This window comes from Scyliorhinus torazame, chromosome 5 (assembly GCF_047496885.1).
Source record: "Scyliorhinus torazame isolate Kashiwa2021f chromosome 5, sScyTor2.1, whole genome shotgun sequence".
NCBI classification, from domain to species: domain Eukaryota; kingdom Metazoa; phylum Chordata; class Chondrichthyes; order Carcharhiniformes; family Scyliorhinidae; genus Scyliorhinus; species Scyliorhinus torazame.
In genome coordinates this window covers 141,707,867-141,733,264 of record NC_092711.1, presented here as the reverse complement: position 1 = coordinate 141,733,264, position 25,398 = coordinate 141,707,867, and the positions used below count along the sequence as shown (strand labels likewise).

Sequence of the window (25,398 nt, the reverse complement as noted above, 5' to 3'; positions counted from 1 at the left end):
GGAATTCTGTGCAGGATTATGAAGTCTGGTGAAGTGTTGCTGGATATGGAGCATTTATTCTCTTCCCTGAAGCTTCCGTGGATATCAAGTGGATTCAATTATTCTATTAAAGGTAAAGTCGCCAAGGTCCCAGATTACCATAGGCTGCTTTCCCCTTTGAGGGGTAGAGCTGACCTGGTGGTGATTTAACCTGACGATCAACACATGTCGGGTGAGGGACAAAGTTGAGAAGGTGGGATCTTCATGAATAACTTCAGCTGGGAATTGAAGCCTCGCTCTGCATCAACGAACCAGCTGTCCAACCAATTGAGCTAAATCTTGTTGTCTGTTATATTACAGGCTGGTCGGGGCAGGGCTCATGGATGGTTTATAGTTGTCATATTTGAGCTTGAGAGAGAGTATCGACAAATAAATGTGTCAAGCTGAGGGAGCAAAGGATGTCAATGTCTTTAAGAGAGAGAGAGAGACCTGGGCCAACTTTTCCAGAGTCTCTACCGTCCCGGGATTCACTTCCTTTCCCTTCAGTTGCTGCAAGTGACCAATTGAAGGTGAGAATGAGAAAAGAAATGGAAAGGGGAGAAAAGAAAGTGTTTTACTCGCAGATGTTGGATACAGGAGGAAGTATCAGTCTGTGTGAAGCCCAATCTCCTTTCACATAAAGCCCGCGCTGATTGGAGGACCAGCGTCCTTCCGGTCCTAACTCTATCCATTAGCCAACACCTCACAGGAAGGTCAGGGGCTGGGCTGGGCTGGGCTGGGCTTTCCTCCACACATGCGCAGCTTCCCCTCACCCTTGGACATGCGCAGTACCTGATCACCCGCCCGTGCGGCGGATAGAGCGGGCTCCCCAGCGCGGGGGATTGTGGGAGCTACGGCCGACACTGTCCAAACTCCTGGGGTGAAAAGTGGAGGAGGCCTGGGCGGTTGTGTGCGAGCTTGGTGTCCGCCCCCGGGCCGATTCGAAAGGCAGGCCGCCTCTGGGAGCTTCCTGGATGGGGTGAAACAGCAACTCGGCGCCCATTGCTCCTGGTCCCGGAGGGAAGGGGAGAAGACCGGTTTCGGAATACTGCGACCAGTCGTGTTTCAAGTCAGCGTTTGAGCTGCGGAGGCGCTGCTTCGGACTGCGAGGTTTGCTGTCGGCGGTTTTGAGTTTGCCCAATGGAGGATGAAGGAATGGAGGAAGGATGGCAGCTGGATAGGCTGCTGGAAGCGGCGGGTCGGAACCGGGGTGTAGATTGTCCGATGGGCGGCCCGCAGCCTGCAGCCCGGGGTGGGTTGCTGCCGTTCCTGGGGTCTCCGGGGGTTCGGCCCCCCTGGACGCCCTGTGGGCGGTTGGGACTGACTCTGGGACTTTCTTCCCCGTTGTCGACTGTTGCCAACATTGGAGCGACTCTGGCCGCTGCCATTGGAGGATTTTGAGGACATGTTGTTCCTTGTGAAATTTCGGCAGGAGTGCCGGGGTCATGATGTGGAACGTGCAAAATTAATGGACTCTTTTTACAGACTTTTTTTATGTGTGCTGAGGGATTTGTTTTCATGTTTTCTTTGCTTTTGTATTATTTAGCAGCCTATGACATTTAACTCATTTCGGTTTCTCCGAAATGGTATTTAGTATTTGTGGTGGAACGCTAGTTGGTGCGAAACTGCTCTCCCTCCGCATGGTCCCGTGCCTTTGGGTGGGGTCCAGGAGGGGGGAACCCTCTCTCCTCCGCCGCGCCCGGGTCTGGCTCTCCGGAGGTCTGTGCTCTTAGCGAGGAGGGGCCTTTCCTCCGGGGTGTCGGCTGCAGGGTGGGGTGAATGGGGGTGGGTGAGCAGGGATTAGTGTTTGGTGATTGATTCTATCCTGTTAAATCTTTTCTGGGGTGAATTGAGGCCTGGTGCCTGGTGATTGGGTTTTTGATATGATACTGTTAAAATGAATCGAGGCCCTGTGGGTCATATTTGTTTCCGAAGCGGCCGTATTGTATCGGGGCCTTGTGCCTCGCGACTGCTTGTCTTGTGTTTAGAGGTCGTTACCTCGAAATGTACTTGTGTCTTGTGGTTTTTTGTTCCTTTTTTTTCTTTGGAATGGTCGTTGGGTTTCGAGGCCTTGTGCCTCACGACTGTTCGTGTTATGTGACTGTTCGATTGTTACTTGAACTATGCGTAGGGCCTGTGCCTTGCGGCTGGTTGTGATAAGTGACTGGCTATTTGGTATCTGGAAACGTATTTCGGCCCTGTGCCTTGCAGCTGTTTGTGTTCAATGACTGTTACAACGTTATTGTGAAATGGAATTGGGCCTTGTGCCTTGCAGCTGTTTGTGTTCAGTGACTGTTTAATCGTCAATTTGAAGTGTAATGAGGCCTGGAGCCTTGTAAATTGGTTTCTGTAATAATTGTGACGACAATAAAAGAGTTACTCGCAGATGTTGGATACAGGAGGAAGTTTCAGTCTGTGTGAAGTTCAATCTCCATTCACACAAAGCCCGCGCTGAATGCCTGGAGGACCAGAGTCCTTCCGGTCGTCCAACCTTTCCCATTGGTCAACGCCTCAGCAGGAAGGTCAGCGGAGAGTTTTCCCTCGCACATGCGCAATCTAGCCTCTCCCTCGGACATGCGCATTCCTGGGCCGGGGGGAGGGGAAATCAACGCGAGGCTTCTCGGTCTGGCCGGAGCTGTCAGCCGGTTGCCTGGAAACCTTGTCTCGAGCAAGGGGGAACAATGAGTGGGGCGGAGGAAGTATGTTGACCAATGGGAAGAGTTGGTGAACCGGAAGGTCTCTCTTCCACCATCCAATCAGCTCCCCCGTTGTTCGAACGTGGAAGCTGGACAATGAGGAAATCTGGGGCCTCACACAGACTGAAAACTTATTCCTGTCTCCAACATCTGTGAGTAAAACACTTTCTTTTCTCCCCCTTTCCATTTCTTTTCTCATTCTCACCTTCAATTGGTCACTTGCAGCAACTGAAGGGAAAGGAAGTGAATCCAGGGAGGGTGCATGCAGACTTTGCAAAGCTTGGCCCAGGTCTCTCTCTTCAAGACATTGACATCCTTTGCTCCCTCAGCTTCTCACATTTATTTGTCTGGCTAAAAGGATGGTCTCTTTCCTAATGTTCACAATTAAAGGGCTAGTTTATCCAGGAGCTGGCTGACATTGAAGGGGACAGTAAATTAATACCAGACAGAGACATTTCTCGTGCTGTTATATGGTACACATTACATAGATTACATAGAACATACAGTGCAGAAGGAGGCCATTCGGCCCATCGAGTCTGCACCGACCCACATTAATCCCTCACTTCCACCTTATCCCCGCAACCCAATAACCCCTCCCAACCCTTATGGACACTACGGGTAATTTAGCATGGCCAATCCACCTAACCTGCACGTCTTTGGACTGTGGGAGGAAACCGGAGCACCCGGAGGAAACCCACGCGGACACGGGGAGAACGTGCAAACTCCGCACAGACAGTGACCCAGCGGGGAATCGAACCTGGGACCCTGGCGCTGTGAAGCCACAGTGCTAATCACTTGTGCTACCGTGCTGCAAGATATATTATTTATGGTTCTGTAATAAAGTACAATCCAGTCATCTCTTCCCTTGGAGGGTTATTAGTCTCTGGATTTCTCTTCCACAGGGACCAGTGGGGGTGTGGGGGTCATTGAATATATTCATGGATGAGTTGGACAGATTTTTAATAAATTGTTATGTTTTAAATCATTTTTAAACACTGAATACAACAGAATAACAAAACAAATCGTGGCAAATGGGCACAGAACAGAACAAGCGATATTGCCAACATAAATCCAAGCAACACATTGCAGAATTCATTTGGAACAGGATATTTGAGGGACCAGAGCCTCAAGATGAAATGCCAGATCAATTGAAGAACCAGTTAACAGGTTAAAGTAGTGAGTGGGGAAAGAGGGTAAGAGTATATAACAGTTCAGTTTGTAAATCCAAAAATATCACAAACGGACTAACAGCATAATCAAATTAAAATGAATAACACAACATAGATGACATAGAACTCCTGTAGCGCAAAAGGCTATTCGCCCGTTCACATCTGCACTGAGCCTCAGAAAGAGCATTTCACTGAGGCCCACTCCCCATCCAATCCTCGTAGCCCGGTGCATTGATCATGGTCAACCCACCTACCCTACACATCTTGGACACAAAGGGGTAAATTAGCGTGACCAGTCCACTTTCACTGCACATTTTGGACAGTGGGAGGAAACTGGAGCCCCCGGAGGAAAGACACAAGGAGAATATACAAACTCCACACAGAAAGCCACCCAAGGATGGAATTGAACCTGGGTCCCTGGCGCTGAGGTAGTAGTACTAACCACTGTGCCCTAAGTTAAATTGAATTCACTCATGGAAAGCCCAGGAGGAGCAAGTCAGTCAAATTGGAGCCTATTTATTTGAGATAGGAGTCCCACACTTTACCCAATGCATCAGACTCAGAATGAAGTACAGACATTAAAAATTGCATGGAGATGCATTCCATAATCAGCCTATCCCAGTTTTGGATCGAGGGTGAACTGACTGGTCTGCTTCTGTATTGAGCCAGATGAAAGTTGGCTCCATCCTAATCCAATCCCTTATGAACATAAGAGAGGCCAATTGATGAAGCCTGATTTTCGGGAGACCATCTCCTCCCTTCGCTCCTGGTGATTGGAGCTTAACAAACTTGAGGCAAGGTTTATTTTTGTTCCAGATAGGGTCACAGATGTTTACAGCTTGGAACCAGGCCTTCGGCCCAGCTTGTCCATGCCGCCCAGTTTCTATCACAAAGTTCGTCCCACTTGCCAGCATTTGACCCATATCCCTCTGTACCCACCCTGCCCATGTAACTGTCTAACTGCTTGTTAAAGGACAAAATTGTACCCGCCTCTACCACTGCCTCTGGCAGCGGTTCCAGGTGCTCACCACCTCTACCAGCCTCCCCGAACAGGCGCTGGAATGTGGTGACTAGGGGCTTTTCGCAGTAACTTCATTTGAAGCCTACTTGTGACAAGCGTTTTTCAATTTATTTTCATTTCATTCATTTCTATGTAAAGAAATTTCTCCTCTGGTCTCTTTTGTATCTCTCTTCTCTCACCTTAAACCTGTGCCCTCTAGTTCTAGACTCCTCTACCTTAGGGAAAAGCTGTTGACTATATGCCTTTTCTATGTTCCTCACTTTGTAGACTTCTAGAAGGTCACACCTAAGCCTCCTTCGCTCCAGGAAGAAAAGTCCCAGCCTATCCATGTGCGGTCTTACCAATGTCTTGTCCAACTTCAATAAGACATCCCAACTCCTGTGTTCAATATTCTAACCAATAAAACTGAGCATACTGACTGCCTTCTTTACCATCCTGTCCACCTGCGACTCCACCTACAAGGAGCTATGAGCCTGTACTCCTAGATCTCTTTGTTCTGTAACTCTCCCCAACATCCTACCATTAACTGAGTGGGTCCTGCCCTGATTTGATTAATTTCCCAAACGACTCTGGTCAACAGCAGTATAGGCAGCATCTGCAGAGGGTACAACAGTCTGGGCAACACATTCATTTTAATGAAGGCAATCCTCCCTCACCATGAAATCGTAAGAGCCAATCACCGGGCAAGGTCCCACCTAATAGTCATCATCGGCTGTGGAAAGTTGACCTCATATAGCTGCCTAAAAGAGGGGCCATTGACATCCCCAGGTTTGTAAATGGCTTGGAGGGGGCGTGGGGCATCTGAAGGGGAAGTTAGCAAGAGGAGGGGGCTTACCCCAGAACCCCTCCCCACCGGCATGGGCTCGAACTCAGTAAAATTGATCTCGATATGAGAGAAGCCACTAAATCTATCCACTGCTCGAATAATGTCCAGGACTGAAAGACTGGGGTTCAACACAACAGCAGCCTGTCATCTGCACACACAGTGATCTTGTGCTGCCTCACCCCACCCTCCAGGCCCGATATCAGAGGATCCGATCTGATATCCTCCGGAAAGGGCTCAGTGGGCAACGCAAACAGCAAGGGGGACAGAGGGCAGCCCTGTCTAGTCCCTCTCTGAAGCTCAAGGTTTGATGCTCTTAAACCATTGGTGAGCACCGCCGCTGCTGGTCTGTGATGTAACAATTGAATCCACTCAATATAATCCTCACCCAACCCAAAGCCTCACAGCGGATACACCAGATAATTCCACTCAACTCAAGCAAAAGCTTTCTCTGCATCGAAGGAGATCACCAGCCCATCCAGTGCATATTTCTGAAAAGCCTGAATCACATTCAGCAACCTTCCAACATTGTTACTGGAAAATCTTCTCCGTATAAACCCAGTCTGGTCCTCCCGCACGATTGTCGGAAGGATGTCCGCCAGCCTTATCACCAAAACATAAGATCGCAGTTTCAAGTCAACATTCAAAAGAGAGATTTGGCAATAAGAGGCCCACTCCTCTGGGTCCTTGTCTGCCTTCAGAATTAAAGAGATATTAGTCTCACAAAGAGTCGGTAGCAGCATCCCAGAGCCAAAAGAATGACAATACATACCCACCAACAGGTCCAATAACAAATCCTCAATCCCCCTGATAAAATTCACACCCACAGCCATCCGGTCCCTGGTCTTTACCCGGCTGCAACTCCTTCACGGCCTTTGACACTTCTTCCCAAGAAAAGGGAGCATTAAGATTTTCTGAGGCCTGCAGAAGCTTCAGGGAAGAGAGAAAATGCTCCACACCCACCAACACATCACCAGACTGCTGAGACTTGTGTAATCCTGCATAGAATTCCCCAAATCCCTGTTTATCTCCTCCGTCTTCATGACCCTTTTTCTTCCCCCAAGCCGCTCCGAGGGATTCGCTCGAAAGTCGGCTTTTTTCTTTGTCAAACAGGCAAGTATTTGCTCGGCTTATTCCCAAACTCGAAAACATCGACCTCACAAACTTTCAACTTTTCTCGGCCTGCTGAGTCAACAGGGAGTCCAAAGCCACTCTTGCTGCGTTAACCTCCTTCAGCAATAGCTTACTCGGGCCCTCCATATGATTCTCCTCCACCTTCACCAAACAAACCTCCAGACGCCGCTGGTTCTCCAGCATCCTGCACCTTCTATTAGCAGTGTGAGAAATGATCAGCCCCGAGCATAAACTTTACACGTCTCCCACAAAATGGAGGGGGAAATCCCAGGGTTCGAGTTAACCAAAAGGAAGAACTCAAACTCTTCCCGAAAGTGCATAATAAATGAACTCGGGGAGGCTCCAAACCTCCACATTCTCGACCTGGGGGTGAGCCCTCGAGCAGAAACTCCAGACAAAAGGGGGAAGGTCTGCGATTGCGATGCTCCCTGTGGTGCAAGAGGACACCAGGTGTAGGATCGTCCTCGGCGCAAAGAAGTCGGCGATTCTAGTCTGACATTGCTGTGGGGCTGGAAAGAAGGTAAAATCTCTGCTCCTCGGGTACAAAGTTCTCTAAACATCCACATAACCCACCTCCTCACTGTTATGATCCCGGACAAGACCCCAACAGTGGCTCGGATACTGGCCAGAAACCCCAATATTTTATTTGTGTTTTGTACGACTGTGAGGAAAGGATACCTCACTCCAGGAGTGATTTTATGAAAAATAGGGCCATGCTGTATGAAAACAAACTTTATTACTGGCACAATATTAAAATAAGTTTAACATCACACCAGAAAACCGCTGACAATTAGCCCTTAAACAATGCTAATCAATACAGTGAATACAGTAACCCTTAACAGCTACCTTTATTCCCACTCAAACAACAAAAACACATCTCAGCTCTCAATCCACCGTTAAACAGTTAGCCCTCAGAGATGTTCTTTGAGAAAGGGAGATCTTGTGTCACTGTGTTAAAGAAAAGATCTGAATCTTGTCAGAACCAAGCAGAAACTCTGGCTGTATTTCATCGGAAGATGTTTCAGCTTATTACAGCTCACCTTCTAATTCCACTCTTCTGCTTGGAAAGAAACTGCTAATCTAGCTCCAGGATTATCTTTTCAACTGAACTGAGATGCTTGACCTGTGCTCATATCTTCAACTAATTCTCAACTAAAACACTGCTTTCCTGCAAAAAGCCTGAAACCGTGGCTCCTCCCAGTACTGACATCATCTTACCAAGATGAAATCTAATTAACTCCACAGGGAATCCCCTTCATCCAAACAACTTTCCACTAGCCCATGTTTTTTACGATGCTTTAATTGCACCTCTGGCACCAAAACTTAGTTTTCTTTCAAACTAGGATTTCTTTTAGAAACTTGACTGCCGCTGTGACACACACTAACTCAGGTTTTTAACCCTGACTGCGCTAAATACCCAGAATACAAAAACTCTGAAATTCCTACAGTCATCAAATTACAAGCCGAGGCCAATGCCCTAGCTTGCAGCGTGGGGGTACCGGGAGTTTATCTACCAGAGGATTTCAGTGGCAGTTGAAGTCACCAACCACAAACGAGTTAATTGAAGCTAACTCTGCAAAATCCTTTATAATTAACTCCGGGGAGTAATCCGGTATTCCAGAAACATTCACTATTGAAACAACATCTCCATGCACCGAACCTCTAATGATCATATATCCACCTCCTTTGTCCTTGGTGCAGGTTTCAACCTTAAAAGTGATATTTTTATTAATAAGCATTTCCACACCCTTGCTACTAGACGAAATGGAGGCAAAAAACGTGGCCCACCCAATCCTGCCTCAATTTAAAGTGTTCCTCATCATCCAGATGGGTTTCCTGTAATAAAGCTTAAGAAAGGAGAAGATCTTTTTCCTTCTGATAGAGTGATGGATGCCCCGTACATTCCCTGAGAAAATTTGCAGATTGACTGCCGCCATTAGTTAGGCGACAGAGAGAACAGGAACAGATTTTCACACCACAATCGGGCGTGCGCCATTACCCCCTCCTCCAACTCACTTTACACCAGAGGCACCAAAGTCTCCCCAAACTGCTCCTTTCACAGATAAAAGCCCCGTCTGTACCAGAGTAGGATAAAGTCAACAACACATAAACCCTCCCATAATAACAAAAATACAAAGAATCACGAGCACAATAGACCCAAGGGGACATTCCTCAATAAGACTGAGGACCCGGAGGATTAACCCCACAGCCAGACTGTCGTTACCCTCAGGAAACCTTCTCCAAAATGAGGAGAAGAAAAGTAACTTTTGTAAATTGTTTTTACAGGTTATTAGAAGAGGAGGAATTACAGACTGAAATCTCAAACATCACGTCTCAATCTGACTGAGTCTCTCAATTCCTTGTAACTGAATATCACCGGACTTAGAATCTAGAAGGAGAAATGTTTGTCTTTTCTGTCCGCTTCAAAAGATCAGTGTGACTGGAAAAGCCCCGAGACACACACACCCGAGTGAGAGTGTTCCAGAGCACTGACCGTGGAAAGAGTTTGAACCAGTTACACAGACCAAAAAAAATTCACACCATTCACAGTCTGGAAAGACCGTACACGTGTTGTGTGTGTGGACGAGGCTTCAACTGATTGTCAAATCTGGAGAGACACGAGGACACCCCACCCTGGAGAAACGGTGGAAATGTGGGGACTGTGGGAAGGGATTCAGGGTTCCATCTGCACTGGAAGCTCATCGGCGCAGTCACACTGGGGAGAGGCCGTTCACCTGCTCTGTGTGTGGGAAGGGATTCATTCAGTTATCCGCCCTGCAGAAACACCAGCGAGTTCACACTGGGGAGAGGCCGTTCATCTGCTCTGAGTGTGAGAAGGGATTCACTCAATCATCCCACCTACGGACACACCAGCGTGTTCACACCGGGGAGAGGCCGTTCATCTGCTATGTGTGTGGGAAGGGATTCACTCAATCATCCGACCTGCGGAAACACCAGCGGGTTCACACTGGGGAGAGGCCGTTCATCTGCTCTCAGTGTGAGAAGAGATTCACTACTTTAAGGAGTCTGCAGATTCACCAGCTAGTACATACTGGGGAGAAGCCGTTCACCTGCTCTCAGTGTGAGAAGGGATTCAGTCAATCATCTGACCTGCGGACACACCAGTGAGTTCACACTGGGGAGAGGCCATTCATATGCTCTCAGTGTGAGAAGGGATTCGCTCAGTTATCCGCCCTGCAGTCACACCAGCGAGTTCACACTGGGAAGAGGCCGTTCACCTGCTCTCAGTGTGAGAAGGGATTCACTACTTCATCGAGCCTGCGGAGACACCAGCGAGTTCACACTGGGGAGAAGCCGTTCACCTGCTCTCAGTGTGAGAAGAGATTCACTCAGTCATCCGAACTACGGATACACCAGCGAGTTCACACTGGGGCGAGGCCGTTCACCTGCTCTCAGTGTGAGAAGAGATTCACTCGGTTATCCCACCTGCAGAGACATCAGCGAGTTCATACAGGGGAGAAGGCATTAACCTGCATTTAATGAGAAGGGATTCAGATATCGATACTCCCTCCAGGAACCCTCGCGAGTTCACACCTGGAAGAAGCCATTCACCTGCTCTGAGCATTCAATGATCCGGAGACACCAGCGGGTTATTTCTGGGAAGAGACCATTCATCTGCTCTCAATGTGGGGAGGGGTTATGTGATTCATCACACCTGTTGTGACTCCCAACAAGTTCACAATAAATTACAGATGTTGGCTCCGTTGTTATTGTTTCTGCTCTCACTGACATCCAGGACTGCATTTTGTTCATTCTGACATCTGGTGAATGGTGATGATTGGAGGGTTTCTTTCTGCTGGACTGGCCGGTCTAACACCTCTGCCTCCGGTGGGCTGACTATTTTTGAGCCTCGTTGCGATTACCTGGTTCCAAGTTTGACGAGGAGCACAGAATGAAAAGGTGTTTGCACGTTGGAAGATATTTAGTTCCCAAAGCAGCCACGTTGCCATGAAGATGGGCTATGGTGGTTACAGGGTTCTTTTGTCTAAATTATCTGGGTGTTTCTCGCATCTTTGTATCATTGGAACATAGAATCAGGAGTTGGCCATTCAGCCCGTCGAGCCTGCTCCACCATTCAATACGATCATGGCTGATCATCCACTTCAATGTCTTTTCCCCACACTATCCCCATATCCCTTTGTGTTATTGGTGTTTAGAAATCTGTCAGTCTCTGTTTTAAACACACTCAATGACTGAGCTCCCACAGCCCTCTGGGGTAGGGAATTCCAAAGATTCACAACTTGTAGGTCTCTGTAGATCAAATGATTGCCCTGTTCTATCCCCGTATCCCTGTTGGTTTCTTTCCCTCAAAAGCCCATCCCATTTTCTTTTGGAAACATTTCATCATCTCCGCTTCTACCCCCCTCCTCGGAAGTGGGTTTCAGGTATTTCCCAAATACTGCCAAACTCTGGTTCAAGTCTAAGATTTTCTTCAAATGTAAACGAGAATCAAAGGGCAAAGCAGGAGGCCATTAAGCCCACCATTCCCATGCTAGTTCTTTGAATGAACAATCTGATTGGTCCCATCACCCTGCAAGTTTATTTTCCTGCAGAATCTGTCCAGTTCCCTTTTGAAAGTTACAGCAGAATTTACTTCCTGCACCATTGTCAGGCAATGAATCCCAAATCACAAGTCATTCTGTTTTAAATCAAATAGCAAAGGGGCTGGTTTAGCACACTGGGCTAAATCGCTGGCTTTTAAAGCAGACCAAGGCAGGCCAGCAGCACGGTTCAATTCCCGTACCAGCCTCCCCAAACAGGCGCCGGAATGTGGCGACTAGGGGCTTTTCACAGTAACTTCATTGAAGCCTACTTGTGACAATAAGCGATTTTCATTTCATTTCATTTCAAATACCTTCATGAGATACTGTGTTTGGAGTTTCACAGGGTATTTGAAATGCAGTGAAAGACATGATTGTTACATAAAATCAAGTCTCAGTCTTTATGAGTGATCTTCGTGAGTGGACCGAGTGTGATATATCCAAGTTTGGAAACTAGTTCTAAAAATAAATTACATTTATTTGAGCGGTATAGTAGTTAGCACTGTTGCCTCACAGCACCAGGGACCCATGTTCAATTCTGGCCTTGGTTACTGTCTGTGTGTGGTTTGTACATTCTCCCCGTGTCTGTGTGGGTTTCCTCCGAGTGCTCTGGTTGCCTCCCAGTCCTAAGATGTATGGATAAATTGCCCCCCCACCCCCCGTGTCCAGAGATGTGCAAGTTAGGTTATGGGGTTACTGGTGAGTGGATATGGGTGGAGTGCTCTTTGGAAGAGTCGGTGCCGACTCAATGGGCTGAATGGCCTCCTTTTGCACTCAAGGGATTCTGTATCTATTTCTATACCAACTTTCATGAACACAATCTCCTAAAGCTTTTTACAGCCTTTGAAGTACTTTTGAAGTGTAGTCACTGTTGTAATGTCCTCCCCTAATAGGCGCCGGAATGTGGCGACTCGGGGCTTTTCACAGCAACTTCATTGAAGCCTATTGTGACAATAAGCGATTATATTATTATAATGTCGGAAATTCTGGGTATGCCTCATTGATAATATTTTGTTTTAAAAATCAATCACTCGTCCATCTACACTGTTATGAGTAACAAGGTTAAGGAAACCATGTTAAACTCTGAAACGTGACTGGACCTTTATTTTAAAAATTCATTCTGTTCCAAACCAAAGCTGAGTGAGGCAAAATTGTTTCCAGTAACAAATTGTTCCAGAATTTTGTAAAACTACAGAAGATCATATATTGCGAATGTCTGGCTCAAGTCGAAGACTCAATGTTCAATCCAATCTCGGTTAGTAAGAAAGAAAGGTATTGTCTTTCACAAAACTGTCATTTTCAACTAGTGGATATTGTATTAACCAAATATATTAATTAAAGATTACTGTATTAATTAGCTACCAGTCAGTAACAGATGACTGATTAAGTAATGAGCATTAATTGAGTTCCAATTAAATAATCAATAATGAATCAGTAGTTACAGTGAGAGACTCAGTTTTATTTGCTGTAAAAATGTAAAAGCTTAATTGCTGTGCTTGTAAAGAATGTGCAATGAGGATAAATGTACTGGCAAGAGAGACCTTCAAACTCTGATTAGCCTCAACATTTGAAACTGTTTGAATAAGGGATTGTATAGAATCAGATAAAGGGGTCGTATGAAACAGTTCTATTGTATTCCTGTCTGAGATAATGAAAGGTGGTGTCAGTAATTGGGGATCCAAATAAATTGATCCAGTGACAAAATTGACCAATTGTCATAGAACATACAGTGCAGAAGGAGGCCATTCGGCCCATCGAGTCTGCACCGACCCACTTAAGTCCTCACTTCCACCCTAACCCCGTAACCCAATAACCCTTCCTAACCTTTTTTTTGGACACGAAGGGCAATTTATCATGGCCAATCCACCTAACCTGCACGACTTTGGACTGTGGGAGGAAACCGGAGCACCCGGAGGAAACCCACGCAGACACGGGGAGAACGTGCAGACTCCACACAGACAGTGACCCAGCGGGGAATCGAACCTGGGACCCTGGCGCTGTGAAGCCACAGTGCTATCCACTTGTGCTACCGTGCTGCCCCACATGTTACAACATGCTCATGTTACAACAGGCCCAACTCTGACGTGAAGTAATGGTCACTTTGGGGATAAAAGCAGAGGTTCTGAAGGTCTTCCTTGCTGCCAAGTACTGAAGATTCTTGAGGCTGAGTTCCAAGGAAATTACTGTCAAAGGAGCCAGAGTGGGTTTCGCTTCTACAGACTGAACACCCGCATGAAGTTGTGAAAGTCAATGTCTGAAAGTTTCTTTGAATAAACTTTTTAAATTTAACATCAAGAGAATTCTGCCTTTGCCTTAATTGCCTTGTCTGAACCAAAGTGAATTTATTAAATGGTAAGTTGGGGGTGGCTGAAATCAATAAAGTTCCAAATAACAAGTTCAGAAAACATTGGTGCAGCATGGTAGCCTTGTGGATAGCACAATTGCTTCACAGCTCCAGGGTCCCAGGTTCGATTGCGGCTTGGGTCACTTGTCTGTGCGGAGTCTGCACATCCTCCCCGTGTGTGCGTGGGTTTCCTCCGGGTGCTCCGGTTTCCTCCCACAGTCCAAAGATGTGCAGGTTAGGTGGATTGGCCATGATAAATTGCCCTTAGTGTCCAAAATTGCCCTTAGTGTTGGGTGGGGTTACTGGGTTATGGGGATAGGGTGGAGGTGTTGACCTTGGGTAGGGTGCTCTTTCCAAGCACCGGTGCAGACTTGATGGGCTGAATGGCCTCCTCCTGCACTGTAAATTCTATGATAATCTATGATAAATCTTCAATTTAAAAACTTGCATTTCTATAGCACCTTTCACAACCACAGGACGTCCCAAAGTGCTTTACAGCCAATGAAGTACTTTTGAAGTGTAGTCACTGTTACAATGTAGGAAAAGTAGCAGCCAATTTACACACAGCAAGATCCCACACACAGCAATGTGATAATGAGCAGATGATCTGTTTTTAGTGATGTTGATTGAGGGATAAATATTGACCAGGACACCGGGGATAACACCCCTGTTCTTCTTCAAAATAGTGGCTGTGGGAACTTTTACACCCACCTGAGAGGGGCAGACAGGGCCTCAGTTTAACATCTTATTTGAAAGAAGGCTGTTCTGACAGTGCAGCACTCCCTCAGTGCTGGGACGAGGAATGTTGGATGTGATTTTTGTCCTCAAGTCCCTGGACTGGGTTTTGAATCCACAACCTTCTGACTCAGAGGTGAGAGAGCTGCCCACTGAGCCACGGCTGACACTCGAGACAATACAAAGTTAGCAATGGAAAGTTACCCTTTAAAACCCCCCACCCTTTGTCTCCAGTGCCTAAATCTAATAATAAACACCCCAATATAAATAACGTGGATTTGACTGACAAATGTTTAAGTGTTGGTTTAGAGCCACAAGTTCTGACTTCCCATTTGAGCCTCGGGCACCTTTCTGTCTCTATTGCTCATGTCAATGACAGCCAGGCAATAGAGCTGAGGCTGAATTTAGCTAAGAATAACGGGGCCTGTGCGCAGTTGGGAAAATGCCATGGACGTCGCACTAATAGAGAGACAGGAAAGTGCTGGAGGACTGACTCGGAAATGGGCCTCCAACCAATTGTTATATCGGTCACTCGGAGCTAAAGAGAAACCTGTCTCTGTAAATACATATACAGGGAAGAGGCTGCAATGAAATCTGTCCCTTTTAACCTGCACAAAAGCAGGAGGCTCAGATTCACAGCTTGCGGGAGGAAACCATTCAGCCCACCGGGTCCCCGCTATCTCTTTGAGAGGACTCTCCCATTCCTCCAAATACTCTGCTCTTTCCCCAGAACCCTTACAAGTATTTACCATTTGGAAAGATACAACTGAATCTGCTTTCAGACATGTCAGAACAACTCGCTGTGTCAATAAATAAAATAAAATCTCATTCCCCCCTCTGGCTCCTTTGCCAATTACCTCAGAGGGACTCACTTTCTGTTAAAGAGCCTGTCAACCCCTCTCACCCACTTTCCCTGAACGACATCAATCTAATCATGAAAAATCAAATGTTGTAATGATAAATGTTTATTAGTGAAGCATAACATGGTTAAAAAAATCAGAAAATGACTTGAGGATCAAAGACAACCAGAGTAAAAGGATGTTCACAATGTTCTGGACCCAAATTGTTTCTCTTTAATTCATCTGCAGACTGTTCCCTGCCCTCTTTGTGGAACACCTCCGCTCAGTCCACAAGCATGACCCTGACCGTCCGCTTGCTGCCATTAGAATTCACCGCCTTGCTCTCAGGCTCACATTTCTGTCCTCGGCCTGCTGCAATGTTCCGGAGAAGCCCAACACAAGCTGGACCAACAGCCCCTCGTCTTCCCATGAGGCACTTTACAGCCTTCTGGACTCAACACTGAGTTCAACAACTTCACACCCTGAACTCTCTCCTCCATTTTGATTTGTTTTTTTACCGAGTGACAGTCTGCATCTTGTTTACATGTTTTGTTACTTCCAGACAGAGCTGTCCTTTATTCTGCCATTAACACTTACTCTGGACCAATGCTATATTTCTTTTTTTAAATTTCTTTAGAGTCTCCAATTATTTTTTTCCAATTAAGGGGCAATTTAGCGTGGCCAATCCATCTACCTGCATAACTTTAGGTTGTGGAGCTGAAACCCACATAGACATGGGGCGAATGTGCAAACTCCACACAGACAGTGACCCGGGGCCGGGATCGAACCTGGGACCTCAGCGCCGTGGGCAGCAGAGCTAGCCACTGTGTCACCATGCCGCCCCAATGCTTTGTTTCTTTACTGCACCCAGTACCTCTCCCTTTGCCTTTTGTAACAGGACATTTTTGTCTTTTAATCTCACCCACCCTCTAACCAATCCCTGACTTTCCCTTTTGTTCTACCTGACCCTCCCCCTTTCTCACCAGCATCAAACCCATCACATTTCTCCCTCTCTTTAGTTCTGAAGTAGAGTTACATTGGATGTGAAACGTCAACTGTTTCTCTCTCCACAGATGCTGCCAGACCTGCTGCGTTTTTCCAGTTCTTTCTGAATTTATTTTCGATCTGTCTGTAGTTGGGGAAAAACACTATTTAGTGTCCAGGAGGATACGGAGTAAACCACTGAGGACTGAGATCAGGAGAAAGTTCTTCACCCAGAGAGCGGTGCGTCTGTGGAATTTGCTACCACAGGAAGCAGTTATGGCCAAAGCATTGTATGTTTTCAGGAAGGAGTTAGATAGAGATCTTGGGGTTGAAAGGATCAAAGGACACGGGGGGGAAGCAGGAACAGGTTACTGAGTTGGATGATCAGCCATGATCAGAATGAATGGGAGAGAATGCTTGATGGGCCGAATGGCCTCCCCCTGCTCCTATTTTCCATGTTTCCATTTCAGTAGAAATTTGCACTCCTGTTCCGATCCCAGTTGACGTTATAACGGAACAGGAAAATCCCATAATGGAACCCTGGCTCAAAAGACTTTAACTTTTTAAAATCAGAATCACGGGGCTACTGATTAGTTTTATCAATAAGAAAAAAATTAAACATAAAAATGGATTATAATACAATCCTCCTTTACACCTCCTTCCGCTTCACCAATACACACAAGTTTTCAGACTCACATGGATGACAAAATACATTTGAAGCCCCAAGGATCTCATTGGCACAAAGTTAGTGTTTCCGGATTTCTCCTGAGAATCCCCCCAGATGACTGTCATATAAGAGTTTCCAAACTCCACTCCCAAAATACTTTTAAAAATATTCCCTTATAAGAATACCTTTACTTAGTGATCCACATTCCAAAATCCAGTCCAACTTTTCCAAAGGGGCCTTTTGACTCTATTTTTAGCAGTACATCCGGGCCAGGATTTTGGGTCAACCCATTTATGATTTCACTGCTTTCATTGACTTTCACTGTTACTCAAATTCTGATATCCAACCAATACTTTGCAATTTGTTCATAGACGGTATTAACACATTTTAACAGTGAGGATTATTTTTAGGAAACGTTTGTCTTGTATTTTCACTAACCAATTCCTTCTCAGCTTTGTCTGATTCTTGAACAGAATCCTGTTCTCATTCCAGGTTTTCAGACCCAGCTATCCCTGAGTTTCCTCTGAATCTTTCCTGCACATTACTCCAATGTACAGCTTTTCTTATAGCAAAGCTGAGAGAGTTGGTTTCTCTCTCCAGCTTCTCCGAGCAGAGTTGGGAGCTGTTCACTGCTCTGTGATCTGATTCCAACTGCCTGCAACTACTGCTAGCTTTCAGCTATAAACTAAAGAACAAAAGAAAGCTGTTTGCTACTTTACAGGGCCTCTCTAGTTGTTAATCAATTATATTTCCTTTATGTGGAGCTATCTAAACACAACAGTATCTCAGGATGAAGCTAACCCCCACGCAGACAGCCTTTAACATCTAACTACAGCTCCCTTCGAGGCACAAAACTATAACTTTTTTCTAATGTTTATCCATACAAAAATAAATCCCTTAAAACTACCTTTGGTTACCTAATACTCTCAGTCTCAAAGAGCATCAGCCCACTGGAAGCAAAGTTGTGAGACCGGCCAGTCCAGCAGAGAGAAACCCTCCAACCCTCCCACTTCACCAAGTGTCAGAATGAACATGGTTCAGTCCTGGATGTGGTTAACAGCAGCAATAACAGCAGAGTCCAACCCCTGTCATCATTTGTGAATTCGCTGGTGTGAAGAACTTTCTCCTAATCTCAGTCCTCAGTGGTTCACCCCGTATCCTCAAAATTCACTGGTGTTTCAATAGATCGGATGACCGAGTGAATCCCTTCCCACAAACCCTTCCCACAGGGCTACTTCCTGGTGTGAGTGCACTGATGTTCCATCAGTACCGAAGAACTTTCAAACCCATTCCCACAGTCAGAGCATTTAAAGGGTCTCTCATTGGTTTGGGTGTCATTGTGTCTCAACACAATGGGTAAATGAGCGAATCCCTTCCCACACTCAGAGCAGGTTAACGGCCTCTCCCTGGTGTCTCATCAATTGGATTGCAGTAGTGAATCCCTTCCCACACTCAGCAGGTAAATGGTCTCACCCCAGTGTGAACTCGCTGGTGGATCAGCAGGTCGGGTGACTTAGTGAATGCTCTGTCTTACTTGCTCAATCCAGTTGCTCTTTTCCTTTTTATAAGTTTGTGGAAACTTTTGCTGTTGTTTTTTGATGCACGCTTTCTCTCGGACTCCAATTTCCAAGACATTTAATGATTTTGGAGAGGAAAGGGAGGTTGAAGATGGGGAGGTTGGAGAGGGTGGGATCAAGGGCTGGTTCTTCATGGAGAGGGTGATGTTAGCAGTTTGCAGAGTGAGATAGGAAGTGAGGGAACAGTGAAAACAATCAGCTCACATGGGGAACATGTCTGCTCAGTAACTTAGTGAGGATACGGTCAAGGGAGCAGGAGGTGGGTCTCGTGGACAAGGTGAGCTCAGAGGGCAAGAGGAGAGATAGGAGAAAATCTAAAGAAAGGTGGGAGGTCAAGGCTCAGGGAAGGATGACGTTTCGAGACAGTTTGAGCCGGTGGGTTAGTGGGAGGGAGGGAGGCAGCTGATCGATTGTCTCAGTCTCAGTGACAAAGAAGCACCACAAGCTCCTCACACCTGGAGGTGAAGATGGAGGAGACAGGAGAGGGACAGCACTTCAAACTTATGTTGGAGACATTAAAAAGACATGTCACACTATGTTTAATATAAAGCTGATTTATTTATCCTTTATCCAGAATATTAACCCCTAATTGAGCAGGAGTATATTAGCATCAGCAGAAACAGACCCAATGAACACAATTGCGTCCTGGATGTTATCCACTGCAGAATCCAATCACAGTAATTACATGTGAACTCGCTGATGTATTAACAGGCTGGACAAACAATCAATCCCTTCCCACACTGAGCAGGTGAACAGCCTCTCTCCAGCATCAGCACACTGGTGAGTTGAGGTGATCGCCTGAACCCAGTCCCGTATGAGAGCACCTGAACGGTCGCTTGTCAGTGTGAACACGTGGATGGGATATCAGTTCTCCCGAACCTCTACAGCACTCCCTGGAGGTGAGTGTTTAAACAGGTTATCAGTGTGACTGCGCTGGTGTTTCCGCAGTTTGGATAAATGAGTGAATCCTTCCCCACACTCGGAGCAGGTGAACGGTTTCTCCGCAGTGTGACTGCGTTGGTGTTTCCGCAGGTTGGATAAACGAGTGAATCTTTTTGCACACTCGGAGCAGGTGAACGGCTTCTCCCCAGTGTGAACCCGCTGGTGTGTCAGCAGGTTGGATGAATGAGTGAATCCCATCCCACAGTCAGAGCAGAGGAACGGCCTCTCCCCGCTGTGAACTCTCTGGTGGTTCAGCAGGTTGTATGAATGAGTGAATCGCTTTCCACATTCAGAGCAGATAAATGGCCTCTCCCCAGTGTGAATTCGCTGATGTGTCACCAGAGTGGATGACTGAGTGAATCCCTTCCCACACACGGGACAGTTGAACTGCCTCTCCCCAGTGTGATTGCGCCGATGAGCTTGCAGTTCAGATGGGTATCTGAATACCTTCCCACAATCTCCACATTTATATGGTCTCTCTCCAGTGTGAATGTGCTTGTGTTTCAACAGGCCAGAAAATCGCCTGTAGCCTTGTCCACACTCCGAGCACGTGTACGGTTTCTCCCCATTGTTAACGGTGCTTTTTCCTTCCATGTTAAAAATCTGATGATACTGACTTTACGATGAATTGGGCAACTCTGTCAGATCCTGATGTGAGTTCAAGTTTCCCGACTGCAAATCCTCCCCTTCGAACACCCTGTCAAATGGATTTAAAACAGAAAAAAAGGGAGTGAGAGAGAACCCACAAAAACAGAAAGGCAGGTTGTGAAATTGAGCTGAATGAATCTGGTCATTTGTGGGGCCGGCACTAGGAAAGGTGACCACGAAAACTGGTGGATTGTTATAAAAACACAACTGGTTCACTAATGTCCTCAGGGAAGGGAAGCTGCCACCTGGTCTGGGCCGAGACAAGACTCGGGGGGGGGGGGGGGGGGGGGGGGGGGGGGGGGGGGAAGTGGGAGGGGGAAGACTTTTTAAAAATATAAATTTAGAGTACCCAATTCATTTTTTCCAATTAAGGGGCAATTTAGCGAGGCCAATCCACCTACCCTGCAGATTTTTGGGTGGTGGGGCGAAACCCACACAAACACGGGGAGAACGTGCAAACTCCACATGGATGGTGACCCAGAGCCGGAATTGAGTCTGGGACCTCAGCGCCGTGAGGCAGCAATGCTAACCATTGTGCCACCGTGCTGCCCCAGGGAGGGGGAAGACTTGAGGGAGTGGATTTTATATATCTTAAACTCGACCAGAGCTTTCATGTTACATCCAAAACCCTTCACCTGGAGATTATGTGAATGCTATCATCTCCAAGTGTCCCTCCAAGTCAGAAAACTTCCCAAATTGTCTGACTCAGTACTGGATAAGCAGAAATGCCCTCCATTTAAACATTGGGAAGAGGAAAGCAATCAACTTCCGTTTCTGTTACAAACCCCACTCCCTAGTTATTCTCTCGATTGCAACTCTGAGGCTGAACCAGTCTGTTCATAATCTGGTTGTCAAATTTCATCCCAAATTGAGTTACTGACTACACAGCACTAACATTGTCTATTTCCACCTCAGTAACATTGTCCCGATTTGCTGCTGCCTCATCCCATCAGCTGCTGAAATTCATTCATTCCTTTGTCACCTCAAACCTTAACTACTCTAATGTTCCCCTTGCCAGCCTCTCAGATTCAACTCCACATAAGGTCACACCAAACTCTGCTGCTTGTGTGCGTATTCACACTAATACCTATTTATCCAGCACCTGGAGTGACAAACTCCAATGGAGAAACATAGAAAATAGATGCAGGAGGAAGCCATTCGGCCCTTAAAGCCTGCTCGACCCTTCATTATCATCATGGCTGATCATCAAGTTCAATACCCTGATCCCACCTTCCCTCCCACCCCCACCCCCCCACCCATATCCCTTCCGCCCCAAGAGCTCTATCTCATTCTTTTCTCAAAATTTCACAACGTTTTGGCCTCAACTATTTTCTGTAGTAGCGAATTCCACAGATTCACCACTGCCTGGGTGAAGAAATTTCTCATCTCAGTCCTAAAAGGTTTACCCCTTATCCTCAAATTATAAACCCTAGTTCGGTCTCCCCCACCATCGGGAACATTCTGAATCTATCCTGTCTAATCCTGTTAGAATTTTCTAAGTTTCTATGAGATCCCCTCTCACTCTTCTAAACTCCAATTAATATAATCCTAACTGACTTATTCTCTACTCATATGAAAATCCCGCCATCCCAGGAATCGGCCTGGTAAAACTCCGCTGCTCTCCCTCCATAGCAAGAACATCCTTCCTCAGATAAGGATACCAGAACTGCACACAATACTCCAAGTATGGCCTTGTCAATGCCCTATACAATTGCAGTAAAACATCTCTATTCCTACACTCGAATCCTCTCGCTATGAAGACCAACATACCATTTGCCTTCTTTACTGCTTGAATGCCTGCCACTGCCTTGCGAGGTGGGGTAGATGGTGGGAGGTCTTAATGACGAAACCGTTGACAGGGGGAAATGGGAAAAATCTCTTGAGACTGGACTGTGGAAGGATTGTGGAAACTGGAGCCATGTGCGTTTTAGGGGTGCCAAGTGGATACCATTTACATGGTGGAGGAGGCCAAAGAGTTGTCCAAAAACAAAAATATACTCTTGTAACATTCCAGATATAAATATTTGACTTACACTCTGCCTATTCTACCTGCCAACAGTGTGCAAACAGCTCCATCGGACCTCATGCCGTTCCCAGACACTCCATGCTGGTACCCAACATATAAACACTAAACCTCTGTCTAGCTCCACTCCCCTGAAGCCTACCTCCCTAACCCTAACTACCTTTGCACAGTCAGAAGTCCCTCTCATCAAACTTCCTCACCACTCACTCAGAAGCCCTTCAAACCCCCTCCCCTTCTCACTCAGAGGTTCCTCTCTTCAGAAGTGCTCCCCCGCTCACTCCAACTGCTCCTGCGCGCTCACAATCTACTTTCCCCAATCTTTGTTCCCCATTCCCTGTGGCTATTATTTAGATCCAAAACATTAACTGTTTCTCTCCACAGATGATGCCAGCCCTGCTGAGTTTATCCAGCATTTTATGTTTTTATTTCACATTAGGGCAGCACAGTAGCACAAGTGGATAGCACTGTGGCTTCACAGCGCCAGGGTCCCAGGTTCAATTCCCTGCTGGTTCACTGTGCGGAGTCTGCACGTTCTCCCCGTATCTGCATGGGTTTCCTCCGACCGTCCAAAGACGTTCAGGTTAGGTGGATTGGCAATGATAAGTTGCCCTTAGTGACTAAAAAAGGTTAGGAGGGGTCATTGGGGTACGGGGACAGGGTGGAAGTGAGGGTTTAAGTGGGTCAGTGCAGACTCGATGGGCCGAATGGCCTCCTTCTGCACTGTATGTTCTATGTCCTATTACCAACATCTGCAGTATTTTGCTTTAATTTGAACCTTCTGGGCAACCAATCCGGGAAGCCAAAGGCCAACCAATAAAGGCAGTGAAAGGCCAATCTGGGCAGTGGAATGTTCTCCAGCTGTCTCTTTCCAGCTGTTTCGTTTTGAGCGTTGTCATCATCCGGGTCGCTGGCCCCCTGAAGCCCCGCCCACTCTACCCGCAAATCCGCGCGTGCGCATTGCTGCCCACCGAAACAAGATGGCGTGCGCTAACTCGGGCCTGTTCCCGGGAACAAAGCCCTGGCGTAGAAAGTACGGGATCTGCAGGTTTCTTCCGGGTCTTGCAGCCTGAGCGAGTATTTTATAAAGCCTCTGCTCCCTCCCCACCCGGACTCCGTCTCCATTCCTCCCTCTGCCACACCGACTCTCACCTACCGAAAAATCTATCTACTGCATCCGCAGGGTTCCGAGCAAAGTGACACTGCGCATGCTGTCGATAAAGCCTCGCACTGCGCCTGCGCATAGGGCTCCAGTGGGCTGAATAGGGCACATTCACATACGCCGGGGATGCTGGGTAATAACAGCACCATTGAAACCCCAAAACGGGAGTAGAAAATGTTACCTAATTGAAATAATTCTGCTATCTTCTATTTACCAATGTGGTTTAAATGGCTGCTCTCCTAAGAGAGAACATTGAGCTTTTAAAGGTTTCCCTCGGCTCCCCTTCACCGTAAAGTAATGAGTCTCGCTGCATTCAATATCAGAATAACTGGTTCCTCTCCTTATTCCTTGAAACTGAATATTTTTTCAAAGCACCTCCCAAAGTCACCACCTCCACTACCTGGAAGGACAAGATGTGGAGATGCCGGTGTTGGACTGGGGTGAGCACAGTAAGAAGTCTCACAACACCAGGCTAAACACGTTTGTTTCAAATCACTAGCTTTTGGAGCACTGCTCCTTCCTCAGGTAGAAGGACAAGGGCGGGAAACACATTGGACTTGCAATTTAACTCCAAGCCACACACCAAGTTCCTTCCCTGTCGCTGGGTCAAAATCCTGGCACTCCCATCCTAACAGTCTGAGCTTGTACCTTCACCACATACACTGCAGTGGTTCAAGAAGGTAGCTTGACAGCATCTTCTCAAGGGCAATTAGGGATTGACAATTTAAAAAACTGGCCTGGCCAGAGATTCCCACACCCTGTGACAAAATAAAAATAAAAAGAATTCACTGTATTATAGAATGAGGCAGCATAGATGGAAGTTACTTGGCTATCATGTCTGTGCCAGGTCTATGGAAGATCTATCCAATTAATTCCACAACCTAGCTGTCACTGTCAAAACAATATATCTCGCTGTAGCAATGAAAATTATGGAAATGTTTTTTCAATTGGATACTTCTCAGACACACTCACCCCTGTGTATTAAGCAGAAATCAAGGGTTCACTGGTTAGTTGTTTTTTTAAATTTAGAGTACCCGATTATTTTTGTCCAATTAAGGGGCAATTTAGCATGGCCAATCCACCTAACCTTCACATCTTTGGGTTGTGGGGATGAAACCCACGCAGACATGGGGAGAATGTGCAAACTCCACACAGGCAGTGACACGGGGTCAGAATTGGTCCCGGGTCTTCAGCGCCGTGAGGCAGCAGTGCTAACCACTGTACCACCATGCCGCCTGTCTAGTTACTTAAGCATACAAAGTACTTGGTCGAGTTTAATTCAATAATTCTTCAAACCACACATACCATAGTGATATAATAAAGGGCCAAGTAAAGGGAGTGATAGAATAGATTAATTATGGAGTTACAAAGCACATACCATTCAAGTAGGGGCAGCATAAAGACAAGTGGTAGTTGTAGGGAATTCTATAATTACGGGATAGAAAGCATCCTTTGAAAGCAGGATTGAGAGCCCCACATGGTATGTTGCCTGACCGGTGTTAGGGTGAGGGACATCAATAACCAGCTTGAAAGGATATTGGAGAAGGAGGGGGTGGATCCAGTTGTTGTGGTCCACGTTGGGACAAACAACATAGGCAAGACTGGGAAAGAGGACCTGTTGGGGGAATATCAGGCACTAGGAACTAAATTAAAACAAGTCCTCAAGGGTCATAATCCCTGGATCACTATCTGAGCCATGTGCAAATTGGCATAGGGATTAGAAAATTAGGGAAGTAAACACTGAAGGAGTGGTTCGGGAAAGAGCGGTTTCATTTCATGGGGCACTGGCATCAGTATTGGGACAGGAGGTCTGTACCATTGGGACGGTCTCCACCAGAACCGGTCTGGGACCAGTGTCCACGTGGAAAAGATAAATAGGGAGGTCACAAGGACTTTAAACTAGCTAGTGGGGCGGGTAGGGGAAACGGGAAGTAAATGGTTAATGGAAAGCAAAGCAGCAGGTTAGCACATGGGAAGGTGGGTTCAACTACATCGAACGGTATGACAAAAGATAAAGGGAAGAACTCAGATGTTATTAATGGGAGGTGCCTCAAAAA

General features: G+C 46.6%; 2 long non-coding RNA genes across 2 annotated transcripts; one reads left to right on the top strand and one right to left on the bottom strand.

Annotated features, from left to right (window-relative positions):
* The first annotated feature begins 1,750 nt into the window (after positions 1-1,750).
* LOC140419878 (uncharacterized) lies at positions 1,751-13,718 on the top strand. The gene is made up of 2 exons (XR_011946062.1): positions 1,751-2,866; positions 9,148-13,718. It is a non-coding gene; the product is annotated as an uncharacterized lncRNA (long non-coding RNA).
* A 5,389-nt stretch (positions 13,719-19,107) lies between these two features.
* LOC140419871 (uncharacterized) lies at positions 19,108-24,250 on the bottom strand. The gene is made up of 2 exons (XR_011946059.1): positions 23,336-24,250; positions 19,108-20,208 (listed from the first exon to the last, which is right to left on the bottom strand). It is a non-coding gene; the product is annotated as an uncharacterized lncRNA (long non-coding RNA).
* Between the last annotated feature and the right edge of the window lie 1,148 nt (positions 24,251-25,398).